Source organism: Protopterus annectens, chromosome 3.part0 (genome assembly GCF_019279795.1).
Source record: "Protopterus annectens isolate FY-2018-M chromosome 3.part0, PAN1.0, whole genome shotgun sequence".
In the NCBI taxonomy this organism is placed as follows: Eukaryota; Metazoa; Chordata; order Ceratodontiformes; family Protopteridae; genus Protopterus; species Protopterus annectens.
The window spans coordinates 682,794,742-682,813,675 of NC_056731.1; positions in this window are offsets into that span (position 1 = coordinate 682,794,742).

The following is an 18,934-nucleotide window of genomic DNA, read 5'->3' on the forward strand; positions in this document are numbered from 1 at the left end:
TGATCATGAAGGGATTCACATCCAGATCTAGTGAGGTCATTGTTCCCCTGTACTCTTCACTTATCAGACCAATGATCGAGTACAATGCCCCATTCGGGATGTATCTCACCCGACATCTGCAGCAATTGGAGAGACCCCAAAAGTTCCTCACCAAAAGGATAAAGGGACTCCAAAATCTGTCATATGCTGCCAGATTGAAGAAACTCCAGCTCTATTCAGTCGCATACCATCTGCTCAGAGGTGACATGTGCCTGACATACAAGGCCATGTCCAACCCGGAATTAATGGACATGCTTCACCTCAAAAAATCCAAATCCACCAAAACCACTAGAGCAAGCGACTTAAACCTTAGCACGGATATAAATAGGACATGCTGGAGGGATAGATTTATCACTCAGAGACTCCCTATGCTGTGGAATAAAATCCCGGTCCATGTCAGGCAGAGCACCTCGCTGACTCTGTTCAAGAGAAATCTAGACCTGTGGATGGGAGATCGTAGGTTTACCCCGGGAATCATCTCTGTGTCACTGCTGGACAGAGGCACAACAAACTAATGGGCACAGTATTTTTTCATATAAGGGGTGGCGTAAGCCACAAAAATTTGGGCTAGGCTTATAAATGCCTTAGGGCAGATAGCCTAGTATAAACCTATGAACCTATGAACAGAGCTCAATAAACAGTCCAAATATATATTTCTCAGTGGTCAGATAGCTCCTTTTCCTCCTTGTATTAAATAGATTTTCCTGTCTGTGATATATTCTGAAGCAAACAAATAATCATATCCCTTTCTGGCCAAAGTGACATAAACAGACACATTAGTCATTTCAGGTTCCAGATGGTATTTCTCTTTGTAGTCATTCCCTTGTTGGCATTGGGCATGGATGACATTGCAAGACATTGTGGTTGCCTACTTGCACATTAGTATCTGGGAATCCCACAATAAATGTTTTCAATTTGCTCTAGGACAGCACCATATTTATAGGGAAAGGTGTTGTTTTTTCACATGTACCAGATGTTCTCCAAGGTTCAATCCATAGTGGAAGATGCCTTGCAGAATTATGGTCTCTTGGTATTTTTGTACTTAGACAAATTGTTTCTAGTGACTCAAGTTGTTACTGGCTCATACTATTAGAAAAACCTGTTAAAATCAACATAGCAAAGATTTCTCTTTATGGGCAAATTTGAATAGTGTGCAGTGGGATTTGATCATGCTGAAAGACAGGGCAAAGGAAGCCTTGGCTTTGGCATTGTGAGTGAGAAAGCTTGCAATTATTACTGTTTGTGAAGTCTGTTATGATATCCACTGCCTCATTGGTTCATAGGTTCATAGGTGTGTACTAGGCTAATGGCCCTGGAGCCTATATAAGCCTAGCCCAAGAAGATTTCCTGGTACCATGCTGCCCAAAGTTAGTTCCAAGCGCCCCTGTCAAGCAAGACCACTGAAGTGATCCCTGGGATGAACTTCCTATTGCCCACCCACTTGTCAAGATTTCTCTTAAAGAGGACCAGTGAAGTACACTGCTTGACATGAATGGGAAGTTTTTCCAGAGTATGGGAAGTCTCTGGGTTAGGAACCTGTCCCTCCAGCATGTTCTGTTTATTGTGGTAATGAGGTTGAGGTCCATGGAGTGTGTGGCATGGAGGGATTGGGATTTCTTTAGGTGTAGCATATCTATCAGCTCTGGATTAGACATGGCTTTGTAGGTCAAGCAGAGATTGCATCTAAGTAGGCAATAAGAGACAGAGTATAGCTGGAGTTTTTTGAGTCTGTCTGTATAGGGCATGAGTCTAAGGCCTGAGATCTTCTTACTGAGGTATTTTTGTGGCCTTTCCAGTTGTATTGTAGGTGTCTAGTGAGATACATACCAAATGGGGTATTCTATTCTATAATAGGTCTAATGAGAGATGAGTAGAGAGGGATTATGACCTCTTTCTTCCTGGATGAGAAACCTTTTGTAATGAGATGTGCCACATAGAAGGACTTTCTGACTACAGTGGCAATGTGGTTATCAAAGGAGAGGTTGCTGTCAACCTGTGTCCCCAAGTCTCTTATCACATCTCTGTGTTTAGTGGACTACTGCCTATGTGGTAGTTCATTTTTCCCAAAGGGAATGACAATGCAGTTTTTGACATTGAGCTTAAGTCCATGGTTCTGGCACCAGTCACTGATGTCAGTGAGGCCTTTTTGTAGAATGTCTACATCAGTTGGAGAATCAATAATGGCTCCCAGTTTGCAATCAGCTGCTAACTTGGTCAGCTATAGTCCCTTTGTGTTGGCTTGAACTTCAGAGAAGTAGATACCAAACAGGAGAGGACCTAGGACCGATCCCTGTGGGACACCACTTGTAACTGGTCGGTAGTCAGATTTGGCGTTCACTACTTTCACAGTGTGGGTTATATCAGTGAGCCAGTTGGCAACCCATCTTATTATATAGGAGTTTATGCCTAGTTTAGTGAGTCTATCTATGATTCCTGAGTGAGGGATGGTGTTGAAGGCCTAGGCAAGATCTAGGTAGGCTGTGTAAACTACCTTGTCCTCAACCACAGCTCTGGTGACAGACTCGAAGAAGTCTATCAGGTTGAGCAGGCATGATCTACCTTTCACAAACCCATACTGTGTAGGATCCAGAGTTTGGAGATTCCCTATGTCCTTATTTATAAGGTACATGATGATGCGCTCCATAGCCTTACATATCAGACTCATCAGGCTAATGGGGCAGTAGTTCCAAGGGTCTGTAGTTGCTCCCCCTTTGTCTATAGTCACTTCCCAATAAATAAGTCAACAAATGCATCTGTGGCTGATATTGTTCTAGTGTTTTCAAAGCCATTGCACCATCGTGGATTTTATTTTATTTGCAAAGCCCTGTCAGCATGCTAAAGAGTGATGGAATGTTTATGTCATTCTCAACACAGGGTCTCCCCTTTTACAGATAAATCTGTCACAGTTTCTGACAGGTGTTGTCCTTATGTTAGGTGGGAGGCCCACCTGTGGCACTCCATAGTGCAGGGCAATTTTTAGCTCTCAGGAAAGGGGATTACACATACATCTGCTTAAGATGATGAGAGTGGTGTTTCTATCCTTTTTAGATCTACAGATGGAGCTGAAAACTAAGTCCCTGCTCCTCACTCAGTGATCATAGATAGACTCACTAAACTAGACTCAAGTCACCTGCATCACGGTGTACTAGACGATCAGACAGGGATGCCCTGAATCTCCTAAGCATATAGGCAGTGAGAGTTTAGTTGTAGGCCATCATTTTGATCATCACCTGTTTAGATATTCATATCCATGGAAGTGAATGCCTTAGCAAACTCTGTCAGATGTAGTTCCTGTTCTTTTGTTGAACTGATGGCAACAGTGGCCTGCATCATAAACATAGTCTGCTAGTAGAGCACTCTAGATGTCAGCCAATTCTTCATAAATAAGAACAGGGTTCCATCACAGTTCTGCTCATTTCAGCAGTACAGGAGGATTTTACTGTGGGCACTTACTCTCTTCAGTTGTAAAGATTTTTTATATGTCTTTCTACACCTTCTCTGCCATTTGTCTAAAGTCAAGTGTAGTTGCCTTCTTTCTTATTCCTTGCCTGATCATAAGTGACAGAAAGAAATGTGCTCTTGCCACACCTTAGCAAGCAATAAGGCTATGGTGTCTAGCTCTTAAAATACAGGAACTATTGGTGCAAGCTGGAGGATGGCATCCTTTGATTGTGTGATCTCCTTCAAGCCTGTTTCCTCCTTACTAGATTTTGATAACACATGAATTAGATTTAGAGGTCTCACAAGTGAATATGCCTTCCAGAATACCTTCACATGGATCGATCCATAGCTCTCTATGTGAAGAAGTATCCCACCTTCAGTCCATTAGCTTGCAGGAGGTTCTCATCTATGTCAAGCTCCCCTTTGAACTGGACCACAGTATTCTAAAGTAATTGTACATGTTTTTGTTATCTCACAGTACACAACCTGGTGGACAGTAAACTGTGACAAAACACAGGCCTGTCACACAGTTTGCATTTTCTATTTCCTTTAAAGATTGTTTTCACCTATTTGTTGGCTTACATAAATCTCAGTCTTTCCTTAAAAATTTGTTTTTGGTGTTTTTGGTGACCATTGTTCCATGTTAAGAACCACAGAGCTACATGCTGTAATTTGCGAAGAATCTTATTTGGTCTTTCACAGGGTTGCAGTGTCTCTCAGGGTTAACACAATTCCCATCAAAAGATGTTTTAGTACTTTCTCTAAATCAATTCATTCACATCTCTGCATTTATCCGGTGTCAGAATCCACTTCCTACCCTTTTTATTGGAAGCAGAAGCATGACTAAAAGAGCTATTAATCTCTTTTGCCATTTGTGAGAAAGACCTAGTTTAGCTAAGTAATACTTGTGTAAATGGATTAATAAATAAACTAGCTTTTGTCATCAGGTAGATGTCCACTTCTGGACAAATGTGGTCATGGTCCCTCAATGATAGGTATGGCTGTTTCTAGTGCATTTTTCTTTTTCAAAAATAAAATGTTCATTTTACAACTCTGTGCCATGATAAAGCAATTTTTGGTTTGGACATATACCAGGCAATATTGCTTTCTTATGACTTCAGGAATAAGGTCTCCTTTAGGGCCTCAGTGCTTCAGAATTTGGCCATCTGTCTCCCCAGGAGGTAAATCCACTGCAGAGATACTTTCGAGGTAAAATATAACAGATAATGTGACTACATATCATATGATCTGAATATTAAGATGACTATCTGAAATGGGTACAATATTTCTGGTACGTCCTGTAAGACTGACTGACAATTTTATGTCTGTATTCCTTTGGTAATCAGTTGGTGTGATCTTCTGGGTTGCTTGAAGACAGAACTTACAGACTGGGTCAGGGTATGCCCTCCTATATCCAAAATGTCACACCATTATGTATGCTGACAGGATGCATAGTGAATTCAGTACTAAAAAAGTTGTACTGAGGCAATGCTCCTCAGGAGTTAGGTCCCTCTCACTACATACTGAAGAGGGCCCTCTCAACAGTCATATGTTATTCATAGTGATGTATCTGTTACATCGTACTCAACTCCTGTTGGACATTTATTCATCTGGGTCAAGTTTGCTATGTATTTGCACTTTGATTAAAATTGCTGAAACAATAGACAGTCTTAATGTGTATAAATAAAATATACAGCTTTCTGATCAACGTATTTTATTGTTTAATAATAGAGTAATAGGCCATGATTTAAACACATTGAATTTGAATGTTACACATGTAAGTATCCATGATTTATCAAGTATTTTGTGAGCCTGATTTCTCTTTCAGCTGTTTAAGTCATTTTTTCAGACAATAAACAGCAGCTGGAGTATCTCTCTCCCTTTCTCTCTCTCTCTCTCTCTCTCTCTCTCTCTCTCTCTCTCTCTCTCTCTGTCTCTCTCTCTCTTTTTGCATTATTTGTGAAAGTAGCAAATCACATGTCTGAGATAATGTCAACATTTTGAGACTTACAATTGAAAGTAATAACAGAAAGTGCAGGTCTATTTGTCTTTTCTGTTCCGAGATTAACATATTGTGCAGAATATCTTGAGTAGACCTCCATCCGATTTATTCCTATTTATAAGTTCTTTATTGTACTCCTTCTTGTGTACATCATAATGTAAGTAACTTTACTTCTGGATTGTTCATTTATGTTTTTGTGGCGTACACATACCTCTGCATTTTTAGTTTATTCATTATTGAGAGTACCACCATTTGTCAAGTATTGTCATTTCATCTGGGGAACCACTGGCAGGACTGCCTTCTGTGCTGGCTTTTGATAAGTTAGGAAGCAACTGACTGCCTTTGAACAAAGTGAAGGTTTACACTGGCTTGAATGCAGATCATATATCTGCTCTGATGAGAAGTCTTGCATGTATTTCTCCCATGTTTCTGTTTCTAAACTGCACATCTAAACTATTTGCCCATGTAAATATTCATCACCATGATCATCAACCCCTTTTTTCCCATTTTCTACACAGAGTTGGGGTATCGTGTTGTCACATCTCTCTTGATTCAATGCCACACTCTTGCCTTCTCTGACACTCATGCCTGACTGTCACAGATCTTCTCACACACAATCCATCCACCTCTTTGCTGGACATCCTCTTTTCCTCTTATCTACTTCTTGTTTGTCCCAAATCTTCTTCACCAGATTGTCTTCTGCTTTTCTATATGTACCTGAACCACTGTAAACTGTTCTCTTTTCTGGGATTGGAGCTACTTTGGCTTTTGCTCTTATGTCCTCATTTCTTCATCTGTCCCTTAGTTTGCATCCTACCACCCTTCACAGGCACTTCATTTCCATCGCCTCTAGTTTTCTCATCTGCTCTGCCTTTATTGCCCAGGTTTCTGTGCCATACAGTAGCACTGGTTGCACCACTGTTTTGTACACATTACTTTTTAGATTCTTTGGCATTCTTCTGTCATTCACTGCACCTGAGACTCTATGCCAGTTGGCTGCAGGCCCACTGATTCTTCGTTTGGCCTCTTCATTCAGACTTCCCTTCTTCTCAACCACCCCTCCCAGATACTTGAAGGAATTAACCTGTTCCACTATCTTCCTTTCTATCTCAGTTCTCAGCGTCTTCTGAATTCCCCAATTTGCTGCCATTACCACCGTCTTATCTGTGATTAGTTTTATCCCATGTGCCTTCAGTTTTGCATTCCATTCCCCTATCCTTTGCTGAATGTCTTGTACAGAGTCTGCCTGTAATGCCACATCATCTGCATACAGCAACTTTGTTGAGCTGTCTCCTCAAACCTTTTTATGTAGTCTGCCACCAGTATGAACAGCAGTGGGCTCAGAGCTGAATCCTGGTGCAACCCTATCCCAATAGGAACCTCTTTGTGGGACTGAACACTGTTTGTACTTAAATCACTGTGGCCTTGTAATAGCCTGCACTAATTCTACCGATGTTTCTGGGACTTCAAACCACCACAGTACTGCCCAAATCAGCTTTTTTGGGACCTTGCCATATACTTTATCCAAGTCTAGGAATGCTCATTTGGACTCTGTTCTCATCTCTAGCTTCTTCTCAACTACCTGTCTCACTGCAAACATCGAGTCAGTTATGCTGCATCATGATCTGAATCCAAACTGCTCATCTACCATCTTACATTCTAGAATATTCATGCAGTGTGACAGGAGTTTGATGCCTCTGTACTGCCCACAGTTGTGGATGTCCCCTTTGTTCTTATATACTGGCATGAGTATGCTTATTCTCCAGTCATCTGGGATATGCCTTTCTCTCCACACAGTTATGAATATTCATGTCCAATGACTGTAATTTTTATAGGTTTCTAGTACAATGTTAGCAACCCTGATCTTCCTACAGGGAACTGCAGCATTGTAACAGGCTTAGTTACTATGTATACTGGCTATCTATCTAATAATGCTGAATTGAAGAGGCCAGACTTACAGCTGGAAGTCACATTGGTTCTTAGCAAGGTGCCCCTCTTTTTTATTCTTACATTAATCAGGATTTTTAAAACACTTTTCACTATAATTTCATTTTCTTTGCAAGGTAAACTATTTTTTCTCACAACATTTCTAAACCTCTTGACCCCTTTTATTTGTATTTCTTTCTGATAATGATATTGCTAGTCTTTAAGACAACTCCTACATATTTTTGTGTATGACTTGCATCTGATTTCAGACTAAAACCCCAGATGATTTACAAAACTTCTTATCTAGTCTAACGAAGTACAGCCCATATTTTAAATATATCAGAGTTTGAAAAGAAACAACTGAAATACTTTTGGAGCCCTTCTGTAAATGAACCACATACAAACATAAATACAATACTTCAGCTTTCATGTTCTAAAATACAGAGACAAGTGTGCTGAACTTGTTCTTGGAAATTATGATTTTTACTGAAGCTGTCTTTTGCAAATAGATTGTCAGTTGTAGTACTGTAGCCAGATTATTTAGAGAACCATACTAGCTATGAAAAGAGTTTTACAGTTTATGGCCTTCTGATAATTTTGTATCTACATTGATATTTAAAAGTATGTGATCACATCTGTTATGCTTTGTGGTATTACATAAATGTTAACAACAATATCTGCACCTGTGGAAATGTGCCTTCAGATTTGTTTTGTTCAGGATTCATGACACGTAATGATTTCCTGAAAGCGTCACCACCTTATTAAGTGTGCTTCTCATACTGGAAATTCTAATGCAGTTTTTCCTTTTTCTTTACACTGAACTATAGCTTGTGTTGCATACAGAGCTTCCCTAAGCACACACAGAGCCATAGCCATGGGAATACTATTACTTCATCTGAATGCAATCTGTCTAATAGATTCTGCGGCAGATGGACACGGAATTTTTCAGAATGTGACTCATTGAAAGGAGGAACAAGTTAATAGGTTATATAATTTCACTTTCATCTACACCATATGTGCTTCTATATGATAATCATGGAACAGTGAAAAGATATGAAGAGATTTGGTATGCGCTGAATAAAATGCCAACACTTTACACAACTGTCTGTCACTATCACATACAGGACCTGTACTGCTTAGGGATCAGTATGGAAGCCTGGGTTAAACTATGAAACTCTTGCCCTGGTACTACTGCAAATTAAACAAAAATCAGACTGGACTGGAGAGTTTTGTTTGAAATTGTCTGTGTATATACACAACACCACACAAGTGCTTGCTCCATATACATAGAATGCTGGTAACCTTTGGTTATATCTGTTGCAGGCTGTATGTGCCATATGGGTTTGCACTTTCTTTGGTGTGTTTTTTCATCATCTAGGTCACAGATTCAAAATTAAGCATGTGTTCTGGGCATGCTACCCCCAGTGCCCTGAAAAAAAAGTGTGACCTGCAAACCTTCATCCACTGCATCATAATGTCCTATTCCTAGTAGTTCTATTTGCCTTATCAAACTGTGCTGAAAGCTTGAGACATTCACTCTTAACATTTCTTTATTCCTTTCTACCCTCTACTCAAGCAGTTGACACTATGAGATTCAGTTATGCCACTTGACATCCATCTACAAATGAGACCTATATACTTCTTGTCAGGTATCCAAGCTGCAAGCTGTTAACTTTATTTCTAAAGTTCATTTTATCTCCATTTATTCTATAAGAAGTGCTATGTCCATAAAATAGTTTTGTGGTATTTGCAAACAACTATTTTCTGTGATGTAGACTGCCTCACTGGAGTACTAGAAGGTTAACCTAATATGATAATAATTTATGTCTCATTTGAGCCATCTGCTTTTTTACTTATGAATTCTACCCCAATATATTTCCCCTGACAAGGCTGAGTATATATTCCAAACAATCAGAGGCTTTCAGTATAATTCAGACTTTCTATTTCTGTCCTTAGTTTAGTAGATCTCCAGAGTATGTTGTTTATAAGACTAGTCACCTTTTCCCTTTGTGTCTGGGAAGATTAGACTGGCATAGGTAGGATTTGAATTCCACAGCTACCAACCAGATGTGAAGGATCAGACTTACTGTCACCAATATGTAATGGCCTGCCTGGCATATAAGGGGTTTGAATCCCAAAACTGCCAACCGTACCACCTGAGAATGTGAGGGACTGGATCCACACCACTGTCTCAGATAGATCTGATGGTTAGCAGAGGAATGGTCTCTGAAGTCACACCACATGTACCCATCAAGTTAAAATAAAAAAGAAGAGTACACCCAAATCTAATATAATAACCAATCTATCAAATGCAGCCTGGGCCCCAAATGCATAAAGGGAATATGCACTGCTTCCCTGGGTATGGCTTCTGATGTACAGAACCCAAGTAGGACTACATAGTCACAACCTAGGGAGCTACAGAGCTGAGTTTTTGGCCTTTCACCTCATGATCTTTTTCCACCACTCTATCACTGTGAACCTCAGTGAATGCAAGTATCCCATATTCATTGTAAGTGCCTATCAAAGAAGTTATTTTTCAAAAGCATATACACACGCGCGTGCACGCACACACACACATACACACACACACACACATACACACACACACACACACACACACACACACACACACACACACACACACACACACACACACACACACACACACACTTCACTGCTAAGTCTGGTAGAATTTTTCAATCCCCATAGCTTTCTATCTTGGAAGGTAGTAGTGTTACATCTCTAGAATTATTGGGCTAGAGTGGCAGCAGTTACAGTGCCATTACTGATTATCAGCCAAAATATAAAGCATAAGAATCAATGTTTCTATGTCTCAGTGGTAATTTGTTCAAATGATCTGCTTATGGAGGTAGATACTACAGCTTGCCACTTACAGAACTATATAATAACCTCTCATAAAACAATAACAATGATGGATAAAGAAATAATAAATACCAATTACAAGATCTTAAAAGTGAATAGACTTTATTTAAAAATAAAGAGACCAAGATAATGTGACAGAGGTAAATAAACCATAAGGAACACAAGTAACAGGCAGTTGTACAGAAAGGAATACATACAATGTATTGGTTACTTTCAGAAGCAAGTATAACAAACTTTTAGAGGTGCAGATAACTTTCTTAAAATACACAATATCAGATCATACAGTTTTAATGCAAAAAGTGCATTGTTTTTTGTGTTTTATTTTGGTGATAAGGATGGCCCCCTGATTTTTTTATCAAATCTGAAAACCCAGGCATGACATCACAAAAGACTGAACCCATAATGCCTCACTACCTAAATTAATGTATGAGGCTACTCTATTTCCATGTTAAATGCATCAGTATTAGTTTCTTACTTCTTACACAGACAAGTTGTCAACTAGTTATTTGAGGTCGAACACCTCAAACTAACAATAAGTTATCGCATTAGCATACATGATATGCACTAGGGCCCATTTTAGAAAGAGAAAAAGTGTGTTCACCATATAGCTGAAGACAATTACTATAGAAAAAGGAATACAATGGATAACAGCTTGTAATGTCATATAGGCATACTGACAGCAGATAAGACACTTCATAATGGACCTCAGGACTATATGGCACATTCAAGGGTCATAGAAGCAACATGGATACTGATCACTAGAGTGTATGGGGTAATATAGTATATGAACATGACATGTAACTGTTCTGCTATGAGGGTGGGGACTCATTTTGATCTGGAACACAGGATAATGGCATGACAGATGACTATCTTATTGTGTGAGAGGCTTACCCTGACAGGCAGAAGAATACAAGGACATGACAGATGACTGTCCTGTGTAATAGGCACACCTTAACAAGGAACAGAATACAAGGGTTGGACAAGGTACTGTCCAGCTGTGGACAAGGAGCACAATGTATAATATGCACACATGCTACAAGACATTATACAGGAATAATGAGACATCCTGTATGTAGGTCACATAATGTCCTGTCAGCATGTCCTGCAAGCTGGTAGGCAGTGATAACATGCCCACTGTTGCTATTAGTGTGGTACAGGGTGTGACTGATCCCATCACATTAGCAGACAGTTTTGTGTCTCCACATGGAGGTAGGAAGCTGTCTCATTGAAATCTGCCAAGTCCACTCATGTATATGCACACACTGATTCACAGGTGTGGTCCATAGGTGTACATGCTTTGACATAGGGCCAGAAAATGGCAATGGCTAGAAAAGTTCACAAAACTGGAAACAGAAGTGCTACTGCAGTACCTACATACACTTGGCATGCATATCCATGACAAGGGTGAAGCAGAAAAGGCATTCTGGGACCAGATATAGTAGGGTTTCATACAGGACATCAGTGCTGTGAGCATTCATAATAATACAGTAGTACAGGTAACTGTAGGGCCAGTGATATGACACTGCATGATAAGACCAAGGCATGGGATATTGCTAGGGACATTAGCTCCCCAGGAGATGGACTACAAGCACAGATGCATGTCCGAGAGGTGAAGAAGTCCTTGGTATCCCTCTATGTGGCAAGTGAGAGTACATTCATATTTGTCAGTGTTTGGATGTAGGAGTTGGACTGTCGAAGACTGTGCAAGTGTCTGTAGTGGATGCACCTGGTTAATCCTAGCATGTCCCATTGCCATTGTACATCAACCCACACATGTGAATGAGTTAATAATTTGAACACTTATGCCTAAATGTTCTCCAATTACCTCAGGACTGCCACAGTGACAACCTGCACCACAAAGTATGTATGTGTCCACATACCATGAAATGACTGATATGTACCAGTATGTGCCAAGTTGGGAGGACTAACACATATATTCCACCATTGTCACAGGAATGTTATGTTTATGCTTTCACAGGTTACAGTGGTGGTGAGCCCAGCAGAACAGGCTTGCATATACCTGATATTATCAGGTCTCCTGTGGCTGAGATGATGGCACCATGCATATGGCACATTTCCATAAGACAGTGGAACAACCAGCAATGATAGTGTTGGAGGGCATACAAATATACCCCACATGTGAGATGGTGGCAGAGGAGTAGGCTGAACCTTCATCATTGCCTGTGCTTAGTACTAGATGTCTAGTTCTTGTTAGCCCCACCTGACCTATACAGATACCACCATCACAGACAGCATGTTTGAACCATATTGTCTCTAAGGTGCACACACTCACCAAAGGGATGGATGTATCTATGGACATTTCTTACATGACTCCAGCTTCTTCTTTGATGTGGGTAGCGCCCTTAGCATCAAAAGTAAGTATGCATGTCATTTATCCAGGAACAGACCACTGATACACACATCACGGTAGAGATGATGGGCATAGTGCATGGCCTTTGTTATGATCTGCAACAGCTGCATTAATTGTTAGACAACCTGCGCCACAAGTGGAGGATCTTGGAATGAACACCCTGTACTCTCCTGTGTTAGCCAACATGACACCAGTAGATGTCTCCATGAGGCATGTGGCAAATTCCCTCTATTTTGCCTCTACAGGCCATACTGACCAGGAATATGCAAAAGTCTAGATATGCAGTGGGTGATCACAGGCCAGGCTTGTACAAATTTCAGATACCATTCCAGATAATGTAACACTGTCACACCAGGGTATGGCTGCCTCCACCCTTGGAATACATAATGCCATGATGGGGACCAACACTTATCTAGCTCCATTGAAGAGATGCATCACCAGAATAGCCACCCTATGTTTCACAATCCCATACCATCCCTATTATGTCACTGTCTTCTTAGTGGGATACCTAGCTGTACTTGAACAAAGAGCCATGGAAACATGCTACCTATTGCCTCTTGACATGGCTGGACCAGAGAATCCTTCTTGTAAATGCTCCCAAAGTGTCACATATTTCTTGGAGAGAATGCTTCCAGTCCTGATAAAGGGGATTCTTGGTGGTATAGTGGTTGGAATTTGTCACTTTCCCCATCACAGCCCAGTTTCAATTCCCAGTCATGGAATTTCAATAGATTCTAAGTTTGTAGATGATTGCAAACTGGGGGCTATCATCGACTCCCCTGTAGATGCCAGCATTCTTCAAGAAGACCTATCTCTGACTAACAAATGGTGCTAAACCCATGGTCATAAAAAAATGCATAAGTATACCCTTTGGGAAGTCAACCATCCTAGTTAATTACCATGTCAGTAGTATGCCCTTAAGAATCTATGCAGTGGTCAGGGATCTGTGTACGCACGTGGACAGTATCTTACCTTCGGCCACCAGATGACCACAGCAGTGAGGAAATCCTTTTATGTTGTGCAACCTATAAGTAATATAGAGTCATAGATTCATAAACTGTTACTAAGCTAATGATCCAAGAGGCCTTTCTAAGCCTAGCCAAGTTTTCCTGAAAGAATAATGATGTCCTGAATCCAAACAGGACACTGAGGGATAGACATTTATAAGCTACTTATGCCCATAAGGTACATAGGTGCCAGGACCAGTGTAAATTTCCTATTCCCCATCCACTTGTCTAGGTTGTGCTTAAACTGAGTAATAGATGGACTCAGCTTTATATGGATGGGAGATCTGCTCCATATGAAGGGCAGTCTCTGCGATACATATCTGTCTTTCCAGCATGTTCTATTTATATCACAGACACAATTTAGGTCCCTAGACCTTGTATTTCTGGTACTCTTTGACTTACGAATATGCGTGAGGTTCATAAGTGTCGGGGTTGTGGATGTCATGTAAGCCAGGCATAGTTTACCCCTCAACAATATATAGGAGTCTGAGTAGAAGGAAAGCATTTTAAGGTGCTTTGCATAAGGCAGGTTTGTTACATATTGTAGTCTTTTTGTAAGGAACCTTTGAGGTCACTCTAGTTGCTGCATATACCTGGTCAAGTACATAGCAAAGGGAGCATCTAGGTCCAAAGACCAAAGAGGTCATTGTCCCACTGTACTCTGTCATCATCAGACCAATCATAGAGCACAATGCTACCTTCAATATGTACCTGACCAGGTATATGCAGCAACTAGAGTGACCTCAGAAGCTGTACAGTAATGTTTCCATATTGTATCTGCTTTCATATCAACATATTGCATGACATTACACAGATCACAAATTTCTTATTGTGGGTTTCAGCTGTATACTGCAGTGCACCTCCGGACATATCCAAACAGTGGAAGCAAGCTTTCTTGAGTCCTAATGCATATTTGGTGATTGTTCACTTCTGTGACAACACAGTTTTGTAGGCCATCATTGATATGGTTTGTGGACTAAGTATGTCAGCTATCATTAGCATGGACATACTCATATGCCATTATGCAATTGTTTGCATATCATGCATAGCACATTATTTCTCCATTAGGGTGGTCACTCCACTAGTGCCTGAATCTCCTTCTTCCTATACATCACTGCTCACCATGGTATTTCATTTAACACTGCACTCTAATTCTTTCTGATTACCCCATATTATTCCAGATGCGGCCATACTAATATCATATAAGATTAGGATGTTCACAGTATATATTATGCATCCTAGGATCCTCTTGTCCCTTGCTGCTGTCATTTTAGTTTGCACTGCATCATTTTCTCTAACATCACTATAGTCACAAATCCTTTATCCCCAGTATTCTTCAGTGGGTCACTCTATCTAGTACATATCTTTTCCTTAACTCACCCTCAATGAAAGTGCATTATCTTGTGCTTTTTCACATGATATCATTGCTGCCATATATTTGACAATGTTGCAAACTTCAACCTATACCATCTGCAGCAGTCTTAATGTTTTCAGTAAACAGGTTGATCTTTCTTTCTTACTACAATTCAAGATCAGAAGAAAGTGTGCCAAAAAGGATCAGCCCTAGAATCAAAATGATCTACACAACCAGGTTCAATGCAAATGCTTCCATATTAGTTCCATCATATTATCCATAAGCCATCAAACATGTACACTATTAGAAACAATTTGTGTAGGGCGACACAGAACTAGATGCTTTCTTCCAGTCAGCACCTGAGCATAGGTTACACTCTAAATGTTGCCTAAGATGCCATTGGTACTGCACTGTACTTTCTTTACCTAACTATAAACTTTATTTTCTTGCTGTAATACACAGCCCTGCTTCCACTCTTCTACTCTTTCTACACTGCTTTAACCATCCTGTGTCACCACTCCAAACTTCTTGAACCTCCTTGTTCTATCAACTGCCCATCTTATTTTTGTCCTTTTACAGACTGTACATACATTTAAACATGATTGTTGTCTTACTAGAAATTTTGGCACTCAGTAAACCAAATACTTCACCCAGGTAACCCGTCATCTCCTAATCCCTGCCCAACAAATACACCCCAAGAGACTGCTACTATCTTCAATTCCTACTTTATTGAATCCATTAGTAAGATGATAAGTCCTGCTTCCTCTAATTCTGACATCAAATATCCACCAGATCCACCCTAAAGTCAGACCCCTTCTAACATATTTTCCCTTAAACCAATACCTACCAGCTATATCAAATCTCTTCTACATAAACTAAAGCCCTGTTCTGCATCTGCTGATAATCTGCCTCCCTACTTCCTTCAGATAGCAGCAGACTCTCTAGTTCTCCCAGTGTCTATTCTGATCAACTGGTCAATCTCTGAATATAAAGTCCCCTCTATCTGGAAAGAATTTTATACTCTACCTATACACAAAGGAGGTCACTCCACTGACATCACGAATTTCAGACCCATAGCCATCCTGTCACTTCTCTCAAAAATATTATCATAATGCGTGCATAAGCAAGTCATTGAACATCTATCACTAGAAAATGTGCCCACCCCCACACAACATGGCTTTCACCCAAAACTTAGCACCACTACTGTCCTTCTTTTCTTTATTAACACGATATCTCTGGCTAGGGACAACAGTAAACTAGTGCCATGCTTATTTCTAGATCTATCTAAAGCATTTGATGCAGTATCCCACCCCTCTCTTCTGGACAAACTCACTAACCTTAATTTCTCCACCTGCACCATTGCCTGGTTTTCTAGTTACCTTACAGACCGACTTCAATCAGTGAAATGGCTCTTTGCTCTTTCTTCTCCTCTCCCTGTCAAAATGGGTGTTCCCCAAGGATCTATTCTTGGTCCCCTACTCTTCAATATTTTTACTAATCAGCTCTACATCTCCTGCCCTCAGTCAACCCTCATCCAATATGCTGATGACTCTACAGTCATCTCCATTGCACCACCCTGACTTACATTCTATTACACAGAAATCCTTCAACTCTGCTGAGTCCTAGCTTTCTAAAAAAACAGCTAATTCTAAATCTTAAAAAAAAAAAAACTCACCTTTTCTTCCCAAAAACCTACACAACCTTAAATCTACTTTTGCTATTCACTCTCTAAATAAAACACCGATAATAGTTGAACCTAACACAAAACTTCTTGGGGTCATAATAGACGACCAACTGATATTTGATTTACATGTTAAAAATTGTGTAAAGAAAACCCATAAAAGACTTGGCCTCTTATATAGAAATAAAAAGTTCCTATCAAACACAGCTGAAATCTCCCTCTCTCATGCCTATCTCCTACCAAGCTTACTATACAGCTCTCAGATCCTTTCCAACCTCCAAACCTCTCTCCTAACTAAGCTGGATAACAAAGTGGCCAGATTTGCTGCAAATCAGAGCTATAGATCTCATCACTGCCTTTCACTAAAACACTTGAACTGGCTAGAATTAACCCACCAGCTTCTCTTCTCTCAGCTTCAAAGTGTCCAGTCTATCCTGTACCAACCAAAATTCTGTCCCAACCTGTCTCCTCTAATCTCCTTCTACACTCCCTCTAGAACTCTCCAAAGCTCAGACCAGAACCTACTACAAATATATAAACCTAAGAGGAAAATTGGTCAAAACCTCTATAGCTACCCCCCTACCATCTCTTGGAACAAACTCCCATTGGAAATTAGATCAGTTAATCAACTCAATGAATTCAAAACAGCCACCAAAGAATATCTTAAAAGTCTCTGGTCTTGCAACTGTACTCATCCTCCATAAACTGTGCCTCACAGATTGTAATCTTACTTTTCTGCCTTTTACTGGTTTAGTTTCTGTTTAGTGTTAGCTCTGTTTGACATATTAACTAACTAATTATTCTGCACTTTTATACAACCTCTTCTCTAACAGTCACCACATTGACTGTATTTTTAACTTTGTATACTGTATGCGAAACAGGCCGTGGTGATGCAGTGGTTAGTGTTGTTGCCTCACAGCAAGAGGTTCTCTGGTTTGATTCTCAGTTGGAATGCCTTCTGTGCAGAGTCTGCATGTCCTCCCTGTGGCCACGTGAACTATAAAGACATGCAGGTAGATGAGTGAGTGTTCCTTCTTTGAAAGTTGAGTGCCTGGCTGGCAACTTGATACCATAAAAATTCACTGCCAAGCATAGGTAGACTAGTAATCTGCTAGTTGGGTGCCTGGCTGGCAACTTGATACCATAAAAATTCACTGCCAAGCATAGGTAGACTAGTAATCTGCTAGTTGGGTGCCTGGCTGGCAACTTGATACCATAAAAATCCACTGACAAGCATAAGTGAACTAGTGATCTCCTGTGGTGACCCCTAACCAGGAAAAGCTGAAAGACATTACTATACTGTATAATAAACCTCCATACTGTTTCCTGTGCATATCCTAAGTGTAATGTCAGCTATAACTCTATAAATAGTCTCAGTGTTCTACTGCTTCCAACTTAAAAATGCTAATGTTGTTGATTTTTTTTGTAAATTTGTGGAACTTAAAAAATGGAAGTTACAAATACTAATGTTTTGATTTCTATGTAAATTTGTGGAGCTTTTCTCCCCAGGTTTCCACTGAAAAAGGGCTATCAGCTCATAAGGACTAACCCAGTCAGCAAATGTAAAATAAATAAATAATTACTCTGTCTCACACATAAAGAGCAACGGTTATTGTATGTTACCTTTACAATCTTCTCTCATTTTTTGTAAATAACTGAAAAAAACTATTTTGTTTCAAATTATTGCAAATTTCTATATTTGCAATTAACCCCAGAGGTTAAAACCCTGATATGAGCCTGAAAATTGTCCCATATGATCAGTACTCTACCATGGTCAACAAATGAATAAATAAAATTAATAAATGAACCCTGTGTCATCCTCACAGTGCTGCATTTTCCTTAACACAATTGTTCCAAACTACCACTGTGCCTTTTGTCACTGATTCAGCATTGTATCCACCTCATCATTTTATGGTAGCATCCCATACAATTTAACTTTCTCAACAGCCTTGTGGATGGCATGCTGTCATATAGCTTGCTAAAATGAGACACTATATCCCTGGGACTTGTTCACCTATGTGGTGATGCACCTGTATGAACAATAGAGTTCAGAAGCCCTGCCAGCATACCATATAGATTTATTGTGTGTGATTCTTTGGAATGTAAGTGAGAGTGACTGGCATATAGCCAGTCGCCTCCTTCCTAAGCACTCTTAATACAAGCACACAAGTATTGCCCTGTCCCAGTTCTGTGGCACCATTCTGACTCTCTGAAAAAAAAAGCATGGATT